Here is a 24,662-nt window from a genome sequence, read left to right as displayed (position 1 = left end):
TTTCAGAGAAGTTATTCACCTCATATTTTTGGTGAGGCAATTGGAACAATTTCTATCTTGGGGATAAGCAAATAAAAATTCTGAGCAATTTGTTAAATTCAACTAATTTGTCTTAGTGCTAGTCACCCAGTAATTCTTCAGTACACTTAGATGTGATGGGAAAAATAGCTTGCTGCATTGTTGCAAATTTTACATTTCCTTTACTAACATGTGTTTGCTTAAAGTATTAACTAGAGATTTTAAATATTAATTATAAATTTAGATTAAGATATCTAAATCATAGAAAAATGCTTCAATTATCTTGGCATCTAAATAGAGAAATACAAACATAGAAGAGTTTTTATCCTTTAGATGTTCTAATGGTGCAGATATTTCTTAACCAGTTTTAATAGTGTGCCTTATTCAGCAAAACAAAACCAAAACTAAACATAGAAAAAGAAAACGTCTGTTAAAAAATTACTTTGATATTAGTCATCCTATTTTAAATATATGACTTTAATCAAATCAACTGCATATTCTTTAACTCTGTATATAAACATTAAAATTGGGGATCAGTACCTGAAAAAATGCCATTTACACTTTTGAGTTTATATTAGAAACACTGCTTTGATGAAGTATCTTTTTCCTTTCGATCTGTTCAAATTATGACCAGATGGTTAACTGCAACCATCCTCTACTCTTAATTCTACAGAACTACTAGCAAAGACACAAATGAGAAAGTCATTGTAGACAATGGATCTCACTGAACATCATCTTAGTCTGTGGACTTTCCCACTGCAGGGCCCCACGTATGCTATGGTGATAGACAGCAGTTAACATTACCACGGTATATAATAAAATATCTTTAAGATAGGGGGAAAAATTGAATTATTTAAAGAACATATTGCCCTTGAAGCATAGCTATGCGTAAAACTACATAACCTACTCCATGAGTGAATGAATAAGAAGGTTTCCTGCCTGTACCTATGTATAAAGACCTATTGTTTGCATGCATTAATTACAGAGATAAAAGCCTCAAGGTAACTTTGTTGCTTTTTGTACTCTCTCCATTGTTTTGGAGGAAAAATAAGCATACAACAACAGACTAGAGAATCGATCATAACTGTTTCAGCTTTGACAAATGCCAATCCTGCTGGATTACAATGGAGACATTTCCAAGGTAAATGAAGAACCAACTTCAACCTGTTAAGACGAATTCGAAAATGTTTTTGAAGAATAGAAAATGAGTTTTTAAAAATTAGAAGCTGCCTAATCGATAGCTCTTTCCATAAACAACATACTTGGATTTCTCAAATAAGTGATACCCTATAAATGCACCTCCTCCAAAGAAAAATCCTCGCCACCACCACAAAAATCTATTGATACTTAGTAACAAAGTGGAACCACATGAAAATGGAATCTGTAAGAATTAACCTAGTTGGCAGGGCTCTAGAGCTAGTCCATTTCTATCAGTCATTTGTTCACAGTAGGGACTCATCAGGACTTGTTGAATTGCGGGCTAGGCGCCTATCCTAACGCGAGTTCACAGCCTTCGGGAGTGGGGAGAACCGGCGGCTCGGCCGGGTACTTCATTTCCAGATTCGGGGTGAACAGCCGGTAGGGATGCGGAATCCACGATCCGGACCGTGGGGGGGGCTCTGGGGCTCTTGGCTCGCCTGCGAGCCAAGTCTTGCAGACAGCCTGGGGCCCAGACCGCAACTACGGCGGAAGCACGAACGCGCCGGGGTCCCCTGACCGGGAGCCGGGCGGCGGCGGCGCCCAGCAGCGCCCGGAGCGGGCGGGCCCCGACCTCATTCCCCGAGCCGCCGGCGCGGCCCCGGCCCCGAACTTCCGCCCTCCCGGGACCTGTGCCGCCTGGCCCGCTCGGCCCCGGAGGGCCTGGGTCCCGATGCCGCCTCCCGCGAGCAGCGGGCAGCGCGCGGCCAGCCCCGCGTCCGCTCTCACGGCCCGGGGCACGCGCGAGGCGGGGACGTCGGGCTCGGGACAGTGGAGAGTACCAGCGTCGTCCTCCCCCCAGCCTACCCCGGCTCGCGGGGGCCCTCGGCCTTCCCAACTCGGACCACGGCGCCCTAGCGGGCCGCTCTCCGGTCCCGCACGGCAGGGCAGCCGCCAGCCTCTACCCCGTACAGCGTCCGGAGAGGACGCGTGCGCCCCGCCCCTGCCCCGGGCGGGCGGACGACGGCGGGCTGCTCAGCGGCGCGGGGACTACTTTCCACCGCCCCCCGCGCCCCGCCCCTTGTCCTCGCGCGGCGGAACGCTTCGCGCTGCGCCGCTGGCGGCAGGATACAGAAGCTCCTGCGCGACTTATAAGAGCTCCTTGTGCGGCGCCATTTTAAGCCTCTCGGTCTGTGGCAGCCGCGTTAGCCCGTCCCCGGGAGCGGAGAGCGAGGGGAGGCGGAGACCGAGGAAGGTTCGAGGAACAGCTCCGTTCCCCGTCGAGCCGCCACTGCAGGCCGAGGACGGTCGGACTACCGCGGCGGGAGGAGCCTGTTCCCCTGAGGTGCTTGGGCGCTCCTTTCCTTACCCTTCTGGGGCTGCTCCCACTCCCGCTTCGGAGCCAAACTTCGTCGCGGGCGCGCGGTCCCGGCGGCGGCTGGGAACCGGGCCCAGCGCAGCCCGGAGGCCCCGGGTGGGGAGCGGGGGTTGCGGGCTGGGGACGCCGGGGAGGCGGCGGAGGCGGGCCGCGCTCGGGGGGCGGAGGGCGGCGGCCTGGCCCGGTTCCGGTCGCGCCGCTCTTCGGGGGCCCGGGGGGCACCGCTTTCGGGGAGGGGGCGCCGCGAGGGCGCGTCCTGGAGCTCGGATGGCCGGCGGGGTGTGGGGGGGAGTACTGTGGTTTCTGTCCGGGGCTCCGGCCGCGGCTGAGTTTGGGGGAGGGACCCTGCGCTTCGGGATGCGCCGGGGTGGGGGGCGGGGTGGGGACGGGGGACTCCGCCTTCCCGGCCTCCGCGGGGAGTTGGGGTGCGGGCGCTGGGCCTGGGACGCCACCCGAGTTCCCATCTCCAGGTTCCCCCTTTCGTGCTTAAGGACGGATTGTTAAGAGGCTCGTTAGTATTTTTTTTTTTAATGCCCTGCCGGCGTGAGTGCGCTTGTTTAAATCGAAGCAACTTTAAACCTTAGAGGATCCAAACTATTATTGCAGACGGTGCGATGCGCCAGGAGGGTTTGCACAGATAAAAATCCATATCTTGCACGTATATTTTCTTGTACGGTGCAGGTGGGTGAAAGCGGCGTGCAAGGGAGGTCCTGGGAAAAATAAGGGCGAGGGCGACTGGCTTACTGGCTCTTATCAAGTGACCCATGGGATTCAGACTCTGACTGCTTCGAGAATTTTGTTCGTGGAAATTCTTTATTCAGATAGTTTCATGGCAGCTAAACTTGATTTTGAGAACACTTTCCAGCGGGGTGAATTTTTCCCTCGCTACGAAATTGCCCAAAGGAAATTCAAGCGTTGCAACTTAGTTCCGTGTTTTGTCTGGGGAGAGGACTTGGAACAGAGACTTTCGAAGTTCAGTTCTTACAGCGCGCTTCTGAATCCGCTAAACTTGAAAGCTTTGGCAGTCGGATGTAGTTGTTTCCTTCGTTTTCTGTTCCCTGTTGGAGGGAGCATTGTCTCCTACTTTGTATCTTCCAGACATCTGTGGTCTCCCCTCCCCCCCGAGTTTGTGAGTGGTGAATGAAGGGAGACTGGCCTGCTGGTATGCAGAGGTCGGCAGAAGGAAATCGAGGAGTGGTTTTAGTGAAACGAGAGCTTTGTGTCGTGAATAGTGGTGGCTTAGACTAGACAGCAACTTGAAGAGACGGCTAGCCTTTGATAAAGTCTGGGCTGCTGTTTTTTAGATCGCTAAGTTATAAAGTATTTTGTCTGGAACTTGGGAAGCCATTTCATTATTGTCCCTTGGTGTACATTCAGTACCTTCAGCTATCTTCCTGCTAACTTGTCTTCGTCCTAAGAAATATTGGACATAGCTTGAAATGTTATTTATATAATGCTGCTGTTTAGTATCTGCTTAAATTAGTGACGTAAACTTCTACTTGGGAGGCTCCCCCCGCCCATCTGAACTAAGGTGGCTGCTACATTTATTTTACTTTTACATTTAAACCCACAAATCTCTGGGTTAAAAAAAAAGTGCCATTAAGGTTTGAGAATATCCTTTCACAAAATTTGATTAAGTTGTGCCCAGTATTCATTACTTTGACCTAGTCTTTGTTCTGAAGGCCATGTACAAGGCCCTAAAGTGATTGCAACAGTAACTTGAAAAACATCCAGAAGATTATTCTATAGGATTAAAGGAATGCTGAGACTATTCAAGTCTGAAGTCCTTGAGGGGGAAATTAAAAAACTGCACTAGAAAGTTTAGTATAGTATGTAACTTAGAGCCCTTGTGGAGTTCTAGGCCTGAGATTCTTCCAGAGGCTAGAGCAGTCATTTAAAATAGCTTTCAGGAAAAACCAATTTAAAAAAAAAGGGGGGCTAAAAAAAAAAAAAACATTTAGCAGTGTTCAATTGTCAGTAAGTGTTCAAGAGTTTTCTTTCTTTTGAAATGTTGTCTATTTCCTTTACCAAGGTAATTATGGAGAAAAATGTAGATTCCCATATTAAAAGTGAAACTGAATTGAGCTTCCTACTGTTACTAGTGATGAAGAGAATAAAAATTATACATATAAATGAAGTGTATTTTTGTTTTCATAGACACTTCCCTCCTCCACCTCCCCAAATGGGAAAGAGAAAACTTGAAGTAGGCATATTTCTCTAAGGGTGTTTTGAGATTTGGTCCTTAGGAAAACTATCTGCAGATATCCTTTTTTATTGTTGGGAGGGGTGGAAAGAGGAGCGTAAGTATTGTTGAAACTAGGAACATGGAGAATTCGAAAGTTTGAATCTCAGTCTTTTATAGTTATAAGTAGCAGTGAACTTAAAACCACAGAAATGTAGTATATGTAGTATCTTCAGCCAAATGAAACTTTGTTGTTATTGAAATGAAACAATATACATCTGTCCAGTTATAATAAGCTTTCATTTCTCTTTTATGGTTTACTAGTTGCTGATAATAATTGTAGAGGAGGAGGTGGTAAATTTTAAGTTTGTACTTTGAGCTTGGTTGGAAGCGTGCTTGATTGCCAGCCCAGGGCAGAAGGGATGAATGCATTTAGAGCAGGACAAACTTCTAATAAAAAGTATTGGCAACTCTTTCGTGCTACATGTTGACATGTGACATTGGTTGTGAAAACATTAGTTGTGTTAACTTAGTTGTATTCTTGTAGCTCTCTTTTTGCTGGGAATATGGTATCTTTAGTTGAAACACCTTGACTAAAAACATTTTTATACCATAAAAGTAAATAGTAAAACATAGACTAGGAGCTACTGCTTGCTGATTAGTCCAGAGCATGTAGCTGTTGCCTCTTGTACCCTCATTGAGAGGATACCGAGTTGCAGAATCAGTTCTCATTCTTTAACAGACTATTATTTATGTAATACCTTTCTAATTGTGGTGTGATAGAGTAATAGGCTAAAATAAGTACTTAAGTTTCACGAAGGAAAAATATATGATTTATATTGCTTGAAAATGAGTAGGAGTTAACTTGTGTAGTTTTTCATCACTTAAACTCTGGAGAAAGTTCTTTATTTCCTCTGTTTACTTAAGAATGCTGCTTTTGTGTTTTACGCAAGTCTGAGCTTGACCAGGTTTGAAATCTAGATACTTCTGTTGAGGCCTGAACCCTGCCTGTATCCTTGAAGTATGTATTTAATCTGCTTTCTCCCTAAGGAAAAAGAAGCTCTTAATAGAGAAAGTCAGTCACATTAGGAACCCTTTTTAGAGTTTAACTATCTTTGTAAGTTTGTTAATTGTGGGCATCTCTTCTTTTAAGAGAGATTCCCCATCCCCAAAGTCTCCCTCAAACTTGATGCAGTTGAGTGAGAATAGAGTTAGGGCATGTTATTGGATGCTTTGGTCACATTGAGTGCCCTCCAGTGGATATAATATAATGATAGTGGTATTTTTTCCCCATCAAGTTTGCGTGGAATATATTTACAAACAGTTTTGATGGGAAAGCATCAGTCAAGGAACCTTTTGAATTCTAGAATAGCTTATTTATATTATTACTGCTAATTAAAAGATCGGCTTGAGAACATGTCATCTCAACCATTATTTGCAGGAGAAAGGTCAAAGTTAAATGAGGGGTTAAATTTTATTTGTTACTTAAAATAGGAAGTTCTGCTTAAATATATCATAATTATAAACCAAAAACCCAGTATAATTTTGGGGTAAATGATCCTCATGTCTAGCCATATTAATGAATTATAGAAACTAAAATTCTCAGAAGAAGTTAACAAAGAAGTGAATTGTCAATTTGTCTAAAATCTCTTATACAGTAAAACATGAGTAAGTCTTCAACTTGGTTATATTTTCAAGGAATATTATGTCTGTGTTAAGAACTGGATATCAACAAAGCTAGTTGAGTCAACTTACGTGAACTCTAGAGCACAATGCCTAGTGACTATAGGCATTTGTATAGCGTATACATTTGTATAGTGCTGTGATGCACAATACCAGTATTTTGACCTTTAAAATTTTCAGTAAAAACCTTTCTCCACACTCCTATGTTAAAAGTTCTTGCTGCTTCTATTAGTATCATTATTTTATGAAAATACTTGTTTTAAATCAGATTCTGATTAGTAACAGGAAGAAAGCCCATTGAAAATAGCTTTTAGGGACTTCCCTGGTGGCACAGTGGTTAAGAATCCGCCTGCCAATGCAGGGTACACGGGTTCGAGCCCTGGTCCAGGAAGATCCCACATGCCGCAGAACAATTAAGCCTGTGTGCCACAACTAGTGAGCCTGCGCTCTAGAGCCCGCGAGCCACAACTACTGAGCCCGCATGCCCTAGAGCCCATGCTCCGCAACAAGAGAAGCCACCGCATTGAGAAACCCGTGCACCGCAATGAAGAGTAGCCCCCGCTCGCTGCAAATAGAGAAAGCCCGCGCGCAGCAATGAAGACCCAGTGCAGCCAAAAATAAATAAAAGCAATCGTTAAAAAAAAAAAAAAAAATAGCTTTTAGAAGTCAAATGGTCATTTTATGGGAAATTCTCAGTTTAGAAAAAAAAATTTTAACTTTGTATATTTTCCATAAATAGGTGCTTGAAATGAAATTTGAAAGTTGATTGAGTAGGGAGGGAAAATGACCGTATCACTTACTGCTCCAGTTTGCTCTTGGAATTTAGTATATTTTTGTGGAAACATTGATAATGATTTTTGACTATTTAAGAAATGTATTATTGTTATACCTTTTTATTAATAGATTTAAAAAAATTATTTAACTTATTTATTTTTGGCTTTGTTGGGTCTTCATTTCTGCACGTGGGCTTTCTCTAGTTGTGGCGAGCGGGGGCTACTCTTCGTTGGGTGAGCGGGCTTCTCATTGTGGTGGCTTCTCTTGTTGCAGAGCACAGGCTCTAGGCGCGCGGGCTCAGTAGTTGTGGCTCGCAGGCTTTAGAGCACAGGCTCAGTAGTTGTGGCACACAGGCTTAGTTGCTCCGTGGCATGTGGGATCTTCCTGGAACAGGGCTTGAACTCGTGTCCCCTGCATTAGCAGGTGGATTCTTAACCACTGCGCCACCAGGGAAGTCCCTGTTATACCTTTTTAAAAACATGAGGCAAGATTGCCTCAGCTGTTTAATATAAATGGTTATTTCAGAATGGGTTGTGATCCCTCATAAAGCATCATATGTGGAATAAGTAATGTCTAAGTCCATAACTAGTATTTGCATCATTTACTGTCTGTAGGTCAAATAGCTTATATTCCAGTTTTCCAAGATTTTTATGAGATGAGAGTAGATTTGAAAGTTCTCCTGAAAACTATGTACATCTTACTTAAAAAAAAAAAAATTCTGCCTGTTGGGAGCCTAATTTATCCCTTGAAATTGGCTGCTTGTCTTCATTTATATAGCATGCAACAATTTGACATTCAAGATAAATGACTAAAGTAAGATTGCTGTCACAAACCATATACGATTGATCTTGCATCACAGTGGGAATAACTACTCAGTGTCTCCAGCGCCAGGCAGGTATGGGCTAACTGGGACCCTGTGAACTACGACAAATTGGGGAACACATGGCCTATCTAAGCCAGTCTTCAGCTCCAGCCATTGTGTGGGAAAGTAGTTCATGTTTCCACATCATCTGAATTTTTTTTCCCTTAAGAGAAGCAGAAAATCTGGATTGATGTGCATGCCATGATTTGCACACATTGGTGAATGAAATTCGTGTTTTGAGACACTGTTTAACACAAATTAAATACACCTATTGGCAGGATCTGCCAGTTTGTGACATCTGCAGTAGTCCATTTAGAGTACAGTTTTTGGTAATACGATTCTGTGGGTATGTATGCATCTGTATCTATGTATAATAAGTATATATATGTATAACTTAGAAAGTAAGATTTGTTAAACTATTAGGTTCATGTTTCGCACTTGAAAAATGCCTTGTATCAATTGATTATAGATTAGGAACTTAAAACAGGTTCATATTACTAACTTTGTGAAATCTGGGAAATGTACACTTATAAGTTTAGGAATTAAGATGGGTTGGGTCAAGGAAAAGGAGGAGAAATAACTTGTTTATTACTTGATAATCTTAAGTATAGTTTTTTAAAATGTTTTCTTAAATGAGGTCTCAAAACTTAATCTTTGAAGGTACCTAAAATGCTGGACAAGTTCTGGCTGTGTGTACACAATCATGTCAGCCTGAAATTTTATTGATGGCGTTAACTCATGTCCTGGTTTTCAGCCGAAGTCTGCATTTCTGTGATAAACTATTATCAGACTAGATTTAAAACTGAAAAGCAAAGTTTAGGTAATGAAATATTAATTGAATATTAGTTTTATTTAAATTAATGGCTTACTGCTATTTGGTCAGAATAAATTTATGCAGGCAATTAAGTAGATACTGGTTAAATCTTTTGCTGCTAGGGCAAGGTTTTTCATTTGCAGAGTTTGAAAAGTTGGGTATTTAGTTTCCTGACTACATGTTTAAATGGCAAACTATGTCTGGACTGAAAACGCAAAACATAGGCCAACATTGGTTTTAAAAAAAATCTGAAAATAGTGCTGTAGACTGCAGTTGTTTGTATATGATATGGTATAGAATGCAAGCCAAACTGTTCAGTGGAATTTTCACAAAACATTCATCCCAAGGTGTTCACCCCTTGGCCTGTTCTGCAATCCCCATATAACTTTACAGAGCCACTGTAAAGTTTCTCTTGTGATAGTCCAGAAATTTCCTGCCTCTGATTTCTTCTGAACTTGTTGAAAAGGCCTCCCCCGCACCGCCCCCCAAAAAAGTTTGAAAAGTATGAATAGCTGGATGATGCTGGTTTGAAACTGCTTCATGCAGTGCCATTTTGCTCCCCTGTTTCTTTCCATCTATTAATTTCTTCACTAATATTCCCATGGTTTTACTTGTGATTTCATAACTTACATGTTGCTGGACTGATATTTTCCTTATAACTGATGTAACAGGTGTGTTAAACAATTAGTTAAAAAATTGGGGGTGAGGGAGATATTTTTAACCTGTTTCAGTTATTTGAAGTTCATCAGTCCTCATGGCATACAAACGATAGCTGTGATAAATCTTATTTTAAATGCTGGTAGCTGACTTGGAAGGAAAAGATGTGCACATGTTAAAGGGTTAGTTAATAAGTTTCTTTTATTAACAAGGTTTTATGATAGCTGAAATAATTGTGATATTTATTATGTACGCACACTCTATTGTACATTATCCATATAAAATTGTGAGAAGTTAGATTTACTGCAGACTTTCTCGGGAATGCATTTTCAAGATGATCTTAAAGATTGTAATTTGTTTCTCGGGGGGGAGTTGTAAAAGCTGCCCCCCAACTTTAAAGTATAATTAAGTGGTTTGGGGGTAAGGGTGTAGGGAGTGAGTCTGTCTTTGAAGTCTTCTATATACCAGATGAATGACCCATGTGTAAGGGAGGAACAAGGGTTTCTTGGAAATATTTTTCAATCCAAATAACTATGGAGGTTTCTTAGTGGAGTTCCATTCTATTGTGTAGAAAGTGCTGAGGTAGACACTTAAAATCTCTCCTGAGCGACTGAAAGAATGTAGCAATGTCAAACATTACTTTATACCCAACAGTTCATTTAGATACAAAAGTAGACACTACATAAATGTTATATAGGAAACATAGTATGCTGACATGGTACTCTTTAGATAGATTCTTATTAGTCTTTCTGGTACTTTGCTTAAAGTTGTTTTACTTAAAGTTTTTAAATTATTTTATTTTTTTTTTAAATTTGATATCTTGGAAAAGCCACATGAGATATGAGTGAGGTTTATATCGTTGTAACTTTTAGTTATGAATGTCCTCTGTGATCCATTTACAAGGTGAAACTCATATCTGATAGTTGTCCTCTATAGGTCACTGTTTCCTGCCTTAATTCTGCTGTCATTTTTCCTAGGTCCTGAGTCAGAGTGCCAGCCAGTCTATTCCCCGTAGAATGAAAAGAGGCTAGAAAGTTTAACAGATTAGAAATCTGGGAGTCACTCATAAGGCAAAGTAATGATAGTTAAAATACTAAAACTGGATCTTTTTTGTAGGAATACTTACATTCTTGAATCATGCTTGAAGAATGCCCTGACTATATGCCAAAGAGCCTTAGGTTTCTCCTTATTGCCGTTACACCCCAGATCATATTACATTTCTCTAGAAAGTGCTAGGATAGAAGACTGTTCAACCGTCTCTTTGCTCGTCAAACTAGTCCCCTTTTCCCCCTCAGAAGCTAAATAAACAGGAACTCCTTCACCTTCTTATCATCAATCTGCATGGATGGAGGGTCCATCTTTATAAAGGAGTAAGCATTATATTCTGGTCAGAGGCCAGTCCTAACACATGCCTTTTGTAGGACTTTGTTTCTTTAGTTATGCCTCACTCTTCTGTAGGTATTACCCGTATCCCTCCAGATTTGAATCCCATTGCTGTTTTGGGTCTCCATTTCTCACATTTTATCATCTCCTGAAGTCCATTCATTGTGCCTTCTGGAACTCATAGTCCTTAGCAAATCCTTTTTATTGTCTGTCTGTTCTGGGAATGTTTCCTTCTCTTTCTTGCTCCAGCTGTAACCTAGCCTCTCCGCTGATAATCCTACTGACTTTGAAACTCTTTGAAGTGGTAGATGTTTCCTCTTCTTGCACACCTTTTATTGGTGAACCAAGAGGTAGAGTAGATGTCTTCTTTGTTCCTCATTATCACTTCTTGACCATTCTTTTCCAAAACTTTAAGCTTTGACTCTCATGCCATCAAATTATACCACCCACTACCCCTCCTTATTTCAGTCATCTACCAACTTTCCTGGGTCATCCCCCTGCTTCCTTGAATACCATTATCTCCTGGCTCACTGTCGTCTCTATTTCTGTCATAATTCTTGGTTCTTGGTGATATCAGTATCCATGTGGAGCAGTGCTACTCAGAATGTCACCTGGTCTGTGAACTGTTTGTTACAGTATGAATTGCAGTAAGGGGTTTGTGCCAAAATGTAACTCACCTGTATCGCTAAGTTCAGTGTTTAGTTCAGCTGACCTTTTTTGGTACCAAAACTTTTTTGATGAAGGAAGCAGTATGTTTATATAATCTGGCACAAGCTCCTTAGGGTGTTGTGGTCTGGTACTTTGAGTAACACTGATGCAGAGGATGCTTCCGCTCTTCTGACTTCTTAGTTCCTTGATGTCCTCTCCTCCAATGATTTTATTTTTCCATCTGATTCAACCACCCCAATACTTCAATTCAAACAGCTTTTCAGCCCCACTGAAACTTACACTGTCTTTCTAAGCTTTTCAGTATCCCTCACCCTCACTTCTTCCCAACTGAAATTTCATGTTGAATCATAATCACTTCCTTATATACTCTCTCAACAACCTTGTCCCTCTCTTGATTTCATGTCCAGTGGTCCTTGGTCTCTTAGTTCACCCCTCTTTATGACTGTATCATTTTCCTCTCTCCTCAAACCTCCCCAAACCCCCTCCCCCATCCTTGCTTTCATCTATTTCCCTTGCTTTCTATTTCACAAAGCATATTAAATAATTGGAAGAATTCCTGTATGCTCCCACATCTGTGACTGTGCCCTTTACCTTCTCCTCTGTCATCATGGACAAACTGTAGTGTTCAGAGATAAGGACAACCAGCTCATTTCTATACTAGATCCCATTCCCTCTTGCTCTCAAGAACACGACCCTGTCATTCTCCCTTCTCTTGCATCATTGGTTTTTCCTTCTATGAGCATACAGACATGATATTATTTGTCCCATTTAAAACAAAAAAATCTTTTCTTCCTGTTTCCCCTTTCATCCACCCAGTCTGCTTCTCTTTCGAACAAGACACCTTGAAACAATTGCTTGGATACACTCTCTCCCCTTTTCTTTTCAGCCCCTACCAGTGACCACCATGTTATAAATCTCTAGTCCTCATCTCACTTAACCTCTCAGTAGCATTTGGTACAGTTGCTTGAGACACAAGTTCCCCTTGGCTTCTAGGCCACCGCATCTGCTAGCAGGTTTTCTTTCTACCTCACTGGTGGTTCCTCCTTAGTCTTCCTTGCTTTTTCTGTCATCTCTGACCTCTATGTTGTAGTGGCTGAAAATTTAGTCCTTGGACCTCTCCTTTTTCATTGTCTAAATACACTCCAGTCTCATAGCTTTAAACATGGTATTTAATCTATTTGCTCATGGCTTCCAGATTTATATCCCTAGCCTGGATTTCTCCCCTGAACTATGGATCCTGATAGCCAACTTTTCCCCCAACATTTTGGATGTCTCAGAAGCATTCTCATATGTAATATCTAAAACTGAGCTCCCAATTTCTCTTAAAGCTGCGTCTCTTAGTCTGTCCTAAATGGAACTCTGTCTTTCCAGTTACTCACACTTAAAACCTTGCTGTTCTTGACTGTCTTTATCGCACCCCATATCCAAACCCTGTCTGAGAATTGTGTCTGCTCTCCGTCTAAAATATGTCCAAAATCTAGCCATTTCTTACCATACCATTTCATAGCCTTGCTGTCCTAATCTTTTGCCTGGATTACTGCAAAGTTCTTCTAACTGGTATTCCTGCTTACACCTTTGTTCCCCTTAAACGTATGCTCGACACAGTGGCCAGAATAATCCTTTTAAAGCAATAGATCATATAACTTCTCTGTTTGAAAACCTCCAGGGGCTTAACCGTCTCATTCTGTATGAGCACAAACTCCTATGTGTTTGGACTACTCTCTTTATCACCTACTACTTTCCTCCTCTCACTCTTCATAGAAATAAAACTGAAAGGAGATAAGAAAGAAAGAGGGGAAACCAGTAAAATAACTACGGCAGTCATCCAGGTGACAGATGGTGGTGGCTTAGGTTAGGGTGGTAGCACTAGGCACAGAGCAGCTAGATTGGAGGAATGCTTTGGAGTTAGAAACAATAGGCTTTGCAAGCTCAGTAAAAGTGCAATTCTTCCCCAACTTCCTATCTCGCTTTATGTTTTTCCTTAGGCCTCATCACTGTCTAACATAATAGATATTTTACCTTTTTACCCCCTTTTTCTTAGCCTCCTAGAACATAAGCTCTAGGAAGACAGGGATTATTGTCTATTTCCTTACTGTTTTCTTTCCAGTACCTAGAATCATAGTATATAACTAGATGATCAGTGAATATGTGTTGAGTGAATGACTTAAATCTTTTCACCTCATTTTGGATCTTTTCCAATAGCATACAGATATATTCCATCTTTGCAGAGGTGGTTCCTTCTTGTCATTTATGGCTCATGTCAGATTGAGTTCTTCCCTCTTCACTCATTTTCACTTTATTATATTCTTTTATTTAGTTTGTGGCATTTAATCATACTCTGAAGTAACATTTGTTTACTCGCTTGTTCTTTCCCCGTCACTGTCTTTTTCTGATTTGTATGCCTGGTACTCAGAACAGCATCTGGAAGTTGTAGGTGCTAATAAATACTTGTTGAATGGGTGAATATTCTGGAATTGGATGACCTTTGTTGCTTTCCAGCTAATGCCCCTTTAATTTCTCTGCTCCCTTTCATAGTCTGAAAGAGATATCCTATGGATATGGTCTTCACTTTTCATCTCCTATTCCAGTTTGTGTTCTGCTTTCATTATTTCAGTGAATGTGCTCTTGCTGAACTCACTATTGGACCTCCATGCTGACCAGTCAAAGAGATACTTTTTACCTTTAGTCTTGCTGGATCACTCAGCATTTGGTGCATTTTTTTTTTTTTAACTTCCCTCTGGAACCGCAGTGTCCAGTAGAACTTTCTGTGATGGTGGAAGTGTTCTACATCTGTGTGGTCTGATATGGTCGCCACGAGCTACATGTGGCTCTTGAGCACTTGGAATGTGGTAATGTGACTGATGAGCTAAATTTTAATAGAATTTAAATGTAAATAGTCATGTGTGACTAATGGCTACTGTATTGGACAGCGCAGTTCTAGAAACATTCTCCTTTTTTCCATTGCACCAAACTCAGTAAGTATCACAACCTAATTGCTCAAGCCAAACACCTAGTAGTCATCTTTAATTCCTCTCATCTACTTTAATTTCTCTGATCTACTGCAATCAGTCCATCAACCAGAGACTCTTTTCTATCTCCAAAGTATTTATCTAATCTAGCTACTTTTTGTGCCTAGTGCTGTTACCCTAGCCTAAGCCACCACCATCTGTTACCTGGACATTGCTATAGTTGCTTTACTGGTTTCCCTTTTTTCTCTTCCCCTTTCAGTTGTTTTTCATTACAGCCAAAGCCAGTTTTGAAAAACTCAAATACGATCTTGTTATTCACCTGCTTATAACCTTTTATGGACTTCCAGTGGCACTTAGAGTAAAAAATACATTTTTTGACAAAGGCTGTAGAGCCCTACATGATCTGGCTATTTTCAGCCTCATCTCATTTTAATCACACTTTCCCACTTTAATCGAACCACCATGGTCTTAAAAGATGACGGGGTCCTAATGATTGTGGGCTTCTGCACATGTTTTCTTGTTTCTGGAATGTTCCTGCTCTGCTCCTTACGTGCTGGCTCTTTTGCATCTTTCTTCGGGTTTCAGCTTGAAGGTTATCCTCACAGCTTAAAGGTACCCTTGAAGGTTACCACAGAAGCCTGTGGCCACTCTGAGTAGGGCCTTCCACTTGTCTTTGTGTCATTTCCACTCCATTCTCCCACTTGTTACTTAGTTATACACTTATCACTCTTTGTAATTGTTTATTCAGTTGTTGTCTGTCTCTCTATCAAGAATGCAAGGACCACGTCTATTTTATATCACCACTGTGTCCTCAGAATCTATTACTCTTCTTGGTGTGTAGCAGTTGCATAACAAAATTTGAATATATGAAATCTTTACATTGCATTTATGATATTGGTATTGCTATATCCTGGAACTATGGAGTAAATGAAAGAATTGGGAGAAAGATTTCTTGTGGAACAGAAAATCTCTTGATTAAATCACAACTTGGTAAACTGAGAAGATAATATACCAATTGGGCATTCGTATATAGCTCCAGGTTATGACTTATTTATTGGTGTATTTTTGGACTCACAATAGAACAGAGATTTAGAGTTCCTTGAAGTTCTTTGTATTGAGGTAATGGAGTAACATTTTGAAAATAAAAGTTTCCTAGCTTACTCTACTTTCTATAATATTCTGCTACTCCTCCTAAATGTAAGAGAGCCTCATAATTAGGAGACCTACTGCTATGGAAAGGCTGTCAAACGCAGCAAGATGTCCTTCTGCTTGGGAGAGTGCCATAAACTTGATATGCGTCGTGGGGGGCCAAAGGTTGCTAAAGATTAAGTTAGAATATGTGCTGTCTTAATGAATGGATGCTTTGCAAGGAGCTGATGTTAGGGTTACTCTGGGGAGTCAGGTTTATGTTTTGGGTTTTTTAGCTTGGGTTACTGACTAATGTTATATATAGAGCTGAGTCATATAGTTTGTCTACAGCTGTAGCCCTTTGCTCTGAGGGTAGCAGCATCATCAACATGTATGGCACTTAAAAAAATAATACAGTGCCAAGGTTCTATCCCAGCCCTACTGATAGAAAACCGTGGGGATGGAGCCTGGTAATCTGTGTTTTTTAAAGTTCCAGGTTAGAACCTTTGGAAGGATCTGTTTGCCAGTTTAAAGGGCTCTACAAGCAAGCTTGGAGGTCTTTTTAGTAAAACACAATTTTAAAGGGGGAAATTGGATGAAGGCAGTCAAAAGGTACAGACTTCCAATTATAAGATACATAAGTACTAGGGATGTAATGTATAACATGGTAATTAACATTGCTTTATGTTATATATGGAAGCTGTTAAGAGAGTAAATCCTAAGTTCTCATCACCAGAAAAAAAATCTTTTCTATTAATTTTGTATGTATATATGAGATGATGGGTGTTTGCTAAATATACTGTGATAATCCCTTCATGATGTGTGTAAATCAAATCGTGCTGTATATCTTATACAGTATGTATTCCATTATATCTCAATAAAACTGGAAGAAAAAATTATAAATTCTGGAAAAAAATATAAAAATAACTGTTGGAAGGTACCAAGAGAGCTGGAAAAGAAGTTTGAGGAGTTGAGACCCATGAAAGAAGGGAAATACACTCACTGGGTGACATCCATATTTCTAAGGCTCCTCCAATGAGAACAATCACCAATGTTTCTGGTGCAGTATGACTAGAACTCATGAAGTATCAGACATGGAGCTCAGGGTTGCCAGGATGGCTGGAAATTGAGTTGGGGGCTAGGTAGATTCACAGTGGAGGGAGTCCCAGAGGGGAGCTTCAGAATCTGTACGTAACTCCCTTCAGATCCTCGGCCTACACTAGAAGTGTGTGTGTGTGTGTGTGTGTGTGTGTGTGTCAGAGGGGTGTGTGTGTGGCAATTCCAAGGAACTCATTTTAAAGCAATACATGGAACACTGAGCAACATGAGCAGAGATTTCAGCTTCCACCCTCACAGTGAAGAAGAGTTTGGAGCTTGGTCCTGCCAAGTTAGGGGGTCTTGGTAAACACCTCATGCTTTTCATTTGAAACCAGAGAAGGGTCACACCTTAGGAGTAAAGACGTTTCCCAGGATTAAGGTAATTTATCCTAAATCTAAGGGTAAAATCTGAAATAGATTCCTCCTAAGAAAGTGTAAAACCAAGCTCCGTAAAATTAAGGTGATTTAACTGCCTTAAAGAAGAAAACTCAACAGTCTTTAGAAGACTCCAGAAACCAGAGTCTTCACAATATATCTAATACACAATCTATAATGTATGCAATATACAATCAATAATTACTAGACATGTGATAAAATAAGAAAAAGTCACCCAAAGTCAAGAGAAAAAAAATGCTGAAATAACCCAGATGTTAGGATTTGCAGACAAAAATAAGACAAGAGGAACAAGACCAACATATAATTTATAACAGCTATAAATGAAATAAAACATGTTTAAAAAAAAGACTCTCCAACTGGGTTAAAAAAGATAACATCCAACATGATATTCAATGTATGAGGCACATTTAAAACAATTAAAACAAAGATTCAAAAGGTGAAAGAAAATTAGCAAAAATATATCAAATAATATATTAAAAAGCAGAAGTAACAGTATTTGTATCAAAGTCAGTTTGCTATAAGGAATTTAAATTCTTTGATAATCTGTACACTTTTACAGAATTTGGTATTATATCTACATCCGTTGATATCTCTGTGATACATTGTTTAGTTAAAATGCTTTAGAAAACACATTTGGTATGAAGATACGTAGTACAGTTGACTCTTGAAGAACACAGGTTTGAACTGCATACATCAACTTAAACACCTTTTCCATCAATAAATAGAGTGCCTGTATTTTGATTTTACAGATCTTTAAGTGTGAGGAAAAGTTTCTGTTGGATTAGAGATCCCAATATGTGGAAGAAAACAACTAGGGTTTGAGTTTTGATTCTGTCCCATCCTTGGGCGAGTCATTTATCAGTTCCTTTGTTTCTGAGGCAAAGATAGCAGTGTTCAGATTTTCTACCATGTGGGGGCTAGTGCCCCTAAACCCCCATCATGTTGTTCAAGGGTCAGCCATGTATATATCTTCAAAAATGTTCATTGAGCACTTTCTGAAAGTACCAGGTGTGTAACTGTTGAAAAATTAGACTAAAATGCGTAGAGAGAAAGTTGGAATTATTAAGACAGTAATATTCTTCATATTCCTCTGTATAAAGGTATTTATTAACTTATAATCAGAAAAAAATATATATATATACACTATTGGGGGAAAAGTAAATGAAAAATCATTCTCTCTATGCCAGTAACACTAGAAATTGTTTCCAGAGAGTTAAAAAATAATACTAGGTAACTCATAATTTCTGTGTCATCATCATATCCTCTGTAGACACTGTCTCCATTGGCCAAACATGCGGGTCTAAGTGATATTAATAATCATTAATTAATAACAACAACAGTGGCTAACATTTTTTATGGGGGGAAGAAAAAGGCATATTGAAGCCATGTTCTAGTTTAGCGTATACCTGATCTTAATGGCCTGATATGTTTTTCCCAAACAAATGGACTTGATGTGGCTTTCATATGTCATTTGGTCCAGTTTCATTTTTTTCACACAGCCTGCTTTTGAAAATACTCCAGGGAAAAAGGTGAGTGACTTCTCTTAGTAACCTAGTAGCCCACTTAAAAACCCTTTCTGTTGTTGGTCTTCACATTTAGGTTTAATGTACTTAGTTAAAATGTAAACTCACTTGCCTTTCGTTTGTACTTAGTGAAAGTAAGTAATAAATAGATGAAGGGTTGGCCAACTGCTGCCTACCACCTGTTTCTGTATGGCCTGAGAACTAAGAATGATTTTTATACTTTTTAATGGCTGATAAAAATCAAAAGACAGATAATATCTCATGACACGTGAAACTTATGAAATTCAAATTTGCACTTTCCATGAATAAAGTTTTATTGGAACCTAGCCACGCTCATTAGTGTGCATATTGTCTGTGGTTGCTCTCTCACTACAATAGCAGAGTTGAATAGTTGCTACAGAGAGCTTAAGGCCTGCAAAACCCTGAAATCTTTACTGTCTGGCCTTTAACAGAAGAAGTTTGCTGACTTCTGTGCTAGATGATATACGTTGTTCACAAATGAATCCTTCGTGTTCGTAAAGGCATTTAAGAAATCTCTTAGGTATATATAATTATTGGCTTTCTAAGCCTCTATATTACATTTTAGTTGTTCTGCCTACTTTTAGAACATTTTTCTTGTTTTTAGCACATTCAGTCCAAGTATTTAAGAGCTTAATGTGTGCTAAGCACTTTGGGAGCAGTGAGGAGCTAAAGGTACAGCCCCAAGCCCTCTCAGAGTTCACTTATTGAGCTTGCCTTTTTTTTTTAAAGATCAGTGTGCTGGTATGGTGGGGAAGGGGAACTCTTATAACAAGTGGAGAAGAGGAAGGTTATTGTTATGGGATAAAAGGCAATGCATTTAAATTACTTCTGGAAGTCTTTGATTCCCTTCCATTAATTCTGCCTGTAGCCTGAATTTAGAGAGTAACATCTAGAAACTTTCTTGAAGTAAAATCTTCCATTTCCTTGGCATAATATACTCATGTTTGAAAATCCTGCATTTTCTTGTCAGCATTTGTGCTAGGCACAGAGTCAAAGTATGGAGTATGTACTGATTCAAATCTTAGAAATATTTTTAAATTATTTTTTTTTTTGCTGTGGTTACTGTTCAAAGAATGTAGTTCTTTAGTATTACTTATGATACTTTTATCTAAAAGTTGCTAACCCTTCTCTTGCACTTAACTGCAACAGTGATTGTTAGATACTAATAGTGTGTAACTTTGGGGTGGGGATGGGATAAATGATTTGGTTGAAAGAGCATGTGACTGAGCTAAACAGACCTAGATATGAGTTTTAACAGAGCAGTTTACTAGCTCTACTCATATTAACTGCTGCTAGTCACTTTTTTCATCTGATGATTTGGGGGAATGTTATCTACTTTATGAGGTTGCTTGGGAAGATTCCATTCCTTTGTGATGCAGTTGATTTTTAGAATATTGCCACTTTAGTAGAATAAGAACTGAATGAAAAATCTGTTAGATTAAATTACTAAAAATAGGGCCTCCCTGGTGGCGCAGTGGTTGAGAGTCCGCCTGCCGATGCAGGGGATACGGGTTCGTGCCCCGGTCTGCGAGGATCCCATATGCCGCGGAGCGGCTGGGCCCGTGAGCCATGGCTGCTGGGCCTGCGCATCCGGAGCCTGTGCTCCGCAACGGGAGAGGCCACAACAGTGAGAGGCCCACATACCGCAAAAAGAGAAAAAAAAAATTACTAAAAATAGAAATTTATTGATATAATAAAATGACATTTGCCTAAATATTTAAAAAACCTACAGTAAGTTTGATTTCTTTGCTTTTAGAAAACATTGGTTATTTTTCCTAAGAATGTCTTTTTTTTTAAAGCAGTTTCTTTGTGCCTTGAGGTGCTAATGGTTGGCTGAGTAGTTTCCACATTTCTTTTGCAGGAAGTCCATTTTATAGGCCACTTAGCTTTTATGTTTAGAAACATTTACTTAATGCTGTATATCACTGTTTGGCTAACATAGAGTGGGCTAAATGATAGATATTTTCTTGGGCAAGTATCATTTCTAATAGCAATATATTATCTCTATACATTTTCTTTGCAAATGTGTGCAAAAATGTTTATTAAAAAGTATGCAATGCCTTGCATATTAGATATATGTTGAATTTTTTTCTATGTATTCTTTTTAACTTTTAACGGCTTCATAGTAATTCTCTACCCCTCTCAACGTGGATGATTTACAGTAGTCTCCTAACTCTTCTTCCTGCTTTGCTTTTGACCCTCGTGGTCTTTTTTTTTTCCATAGGGACACTAGAGTGAACTTTAAAAATCTTAAAACACAGGTGTTAGTTATTCCAGTGGCTTCCCAGTATGTACCCTTATCCATCTGCTCCCTACCTCTTTTCATGGTTCCCTGATTTCTAGTTATACTGGTGACCTTTCAGTACTGTTTCCCTACAGGTCTTCCCTTCCTTTGCATTGGTTTTCTGCATGGAGTGTTCTGCCCCATCTTCACTTGGCTATAGCTCCTCCTTCTGTGCTCCTGTCACTTCCATTCTCATCACTCACTCTTATATAGTGTAGCCCTCCTCCCCAACTAAGTCACTCTATTCTTACCTTGTTTATTTTCTTCACAGCAGTTCTCACTCTTCAAATTATCTTGTTTTTTATTGCTTAACTCTCTAATAGTAGAATGCAGGCTTTCCTGGACGTATGACCTTGACTCTCTGTTATTCACTGTTCCTGCAATGCTAGTAACATAAAAGATACTTAAATATTTGTTGAAGAGAGGAATATACATTCCATTCAATGGATACAATATTTTTTATTCATTCCCTTGTTGATGAGCATTTGGGTAATTTCCAGCTTTTTCTCTATGAATGCGTCACTGTGCAGCCCTCTTGGCATGCTTCTGTGAATATTCTGCAGAATACATTTCTATTATAAAATTGGAATTTTTATGTGAAAGTGTTTACACTTACATTTAATGGATAGTGCCAACTTACCATCCAAAAAGTTTTTGCCAGTTTAACTATATCCATCTCAGCAGTCGGTATTATCTTTTCAGTCTTACCAGTCTGATAAGCAGAAATAAATGAGTTTAAACTCTTTTGCATATGTTTATTGCTTACTTTCTATTTTTCCTTCAGTGATGGTTCCTGCCCTTTCTCTGCTGTACTTATTGATTTCTCCTCAGTTCTTTGTGTACTATGGATATTAGCCTTTAATCATATTTCACTTCTGGTGTCCAATATGTCATTTAAAAAATTACTTTCGGGCTTCCCTGGTGGCGCAGTGGTTGAGAGTCTGCCTGCCGATGCAGGGGACACGGGTTCGTGCCCCGATCCCGGAGGATCCCACATGCCGCGGAGCGGCTGGGCCCGCGAGCCATGGCCGCGGAGCCTGTGTGTCCGGAGCCTGTGCTCCGCAACGGGAGAGGCCACAGCAGTGAGAGGCCCGCGTACAGCAAAAAAAAAAAAAAACAAACAAACAAACAAAAAATTACTTTATACATGGTGTTTTTTTGCTTGGGATTTTAAGGTTTTATACACACACACAAATTAGCCTATCTTTTTGATTTCAGAGTTCCAAGTCATGCTTATGTTGGGCTTCTTACCATGGTTTTATTTCCATATATACCACCCTTGTATAGACCATATTTTATCCCACTGGTATTTTTTTTTAACCTGTAAATATTTGGCATATTTAATTTTATTTTAATACAGTAAGGATGAAAAAATGGTACTTAACAAGGAAGAGTCCCTTTCTCCTAATACTATTAATCAAGTAATCCAGCTGTCTCCCACCAGTTGAAATGTCACCTTTTACATTTATTAAATTGCTACATTATGTCTGGGTGCTTTCTTTTTTTTTTTTTTTTTTTTTTTTGCGGTATGTGGGCCTAGTGTCACTGTTGCGGCCTCCCCCGTTGCGGAGCACAGGCTCCGGACGCGCAGGCTCCGGACGCGCAGGCTCAGCGGCCATGGCTCACGGGCCCAGCCGCTCCGCGGCATATGGGATCCTCCCAGACCGGGGCACGAACCCGTATCCCCTGCATCGGCAGGCGGACTCTCAACCACTTGCGCCACCAGGGAGGCCCTCTGGGTGCTTTCTGATTACTATAGTCTCTTAACCATTCCTACCCCCAATAATATAATTGTTAATTGCTTTGGCTATTGATTTATAATGAATTTTAGTATCTGATAGAATTAGTCCCTTATCGTTATTTCAGTCTTTTTTTAATTATCTTCACATTTCCGTTCCAAATGAATTTAAGAATCATTTTCACTCCTAAAGAAATCTAACTGAGCATTTTGTTGGGAATACATTGAATTTATAAACTAAGTTAGAGAAAACTGGCATCTTTATATAGTACAAAAAATTCTAATCAAGAATAAGACAGCTCTCCTTTAATTTTGTATGTACCTTTTTTTGTTGTTTTTATTGTTGCAATTATGAGTGAACTCTTTGTGACTGTGTTTTTCTGGCTGTCCTAAATGTATATAGGAAACTAGTTTGTATATAATTTAATAACTTCATTAAAAATTTGGGTGAACTATGTTTTCTGTGCAGCTTTATCAGACTGTAAAATCCACTTAAAATGGGTATAAAAGTGTCTCTAGAATGTTAAAAAGAGTGTCCTCAGTTTAAAAGTATTTAGTCAGTCATCATTTTGTGAACTTTGAGAAACAGAATTTTCAGTTTCAAGATGTAATGGAAACAGATCCTCCCACATAACTACAACCCCTAGCCTTTTAAAATAGAGTTGTAGCCTGTTTAGCTTTTGTGACTGCTACCTTTTCAAGGAGATGGACATGTTTATTTTATTCTCATATTTGAGACTTGAGTGTGTAAGGTTTAGCTGATTTAACAAAAGTTTCTATAAAATATTCATGTTTTTTTTTGGTAACTCCATTTTAATGAACTTTAAAAGATTAACATACAGAAGTATTTTAAAATCATATTTGGAGTTTTAATTATTTTATCTGAAATATTGATGTATGGCTGTTTTCTTATTTTTATTTAGTTATTTTTGCTATACAGAGTGTAGAGATTAATGTAATAAACATCCATGTACTCACCACTCAGATTAACAGATGGAATTTTGCTGTTTGTTTGATTAAACACACACAAACACACACACACACACAGACACAGCTAAAGAGTTGAAGCCATCTTTAATATCCTTTCGCATACTATGCCTTTTGCCCCTGAGTATTAAGAAGCTGGTGTGTGTTCCTTGTACTTTTACTACGTAAACAATATGAAGTGTTGGGTTTTTTTTTTCAACTTGCATAAAATTATATTTGGAAATTATAAAAATGTGCCTGTGTCGATAAAAGCTATTCTGTATGTATTTTGAAATAGCTGTATTTTAAAATATCGATCTTACATGCACACCAGTGTTCATAGCAGCACTATTCACAATAGCCAAGACATGGAAGCAGCCTAAGTGTCCATCAGCAGATGAATGGGTAAAGAAGATGTGGTGTGTGTGTATATATATATATATGTATATATACACACACACATACACACACAGTGTGTGCATGTGTATATGTGTGTGTATATATGCATGCAATGGAATACTACTCAACCATAAAAAAGAATGAAATAATGTTATTTGCTGCAACATGGATGGACCTAGAGTTTATCATACTAAGTGAAGTAAGTTAGAAAAAGACAGGTATCATATGATATAACTTATATGTGGAATCTAAAAAAATGATACAAATCAACTTATTTACAAAACAGAAACAGACTCACAGACATAGTTACCAAAGGGGAAAAGGGTTAGCAAAGAGGAAAGGGGAGGGGGAGTATGGTATTAACAGATACATACCACTGTGTATAAAATAGATAAAAACAACAAGGGTTTACTGTATAGCACAGGGAACTATATTCAATATCTTGTAATAACCTATAATGGAAAAGAATCTGAAGCTATACATCTGAAATTAACACAATATTTTAAGTCAAAAAAATTTTTTAAATTAAATAAAATTGAAAAAGATCCGTCTTTTTGGTAGCTTATATTAGTATAAGCTGGAG

The 24,662-nt window shown here is 39.5% G+C and overlaps 1 protein-coding gene across 2 annotated transcripts in view; it reads left to right on the top strand.

Moving 5' to 3' along the window:
- Nucleotides 1–2,290: 2,290 nt before the first annotated feature.
- The window catches only part of CTNNB1 (catenin beta 1), a 41,685-nt gene continuing 19,313 nt past the window's right edge, over nucleotides 2,291–24,662 (top strand). For both annotated transcript variants that reach the window (XM_060109134.1, XM_060109133.1), the window contains exon 1: nucleotides 2,291–2,500. The gene's annotated coding sequence lies outside the window, so the exon portion shown is untranslated. The remainder of the gene's footprint in view (nucleotides 2,501–24,662) is intronic.

This window comes from Mesoplodon densirostris, chromosome 10, assembly GCF_025265405.1.
Source record: "Mesoplodon densirostris isolate mMesDen1 chromosome 10, mMesDen1 primary haplotype, whole genome shotgun sequence".
In the NCBI taxonomy this organism is placed as follows: Eukaryota; Metazoa; Chordata; class Mammalia; order Artiodactyla; family Ziphiidae; genus Mesoplodon; species Mesoplodon densirostris.
This window is presented reverse-complemented; position numbering and strand designations above follow the sequence as displayed.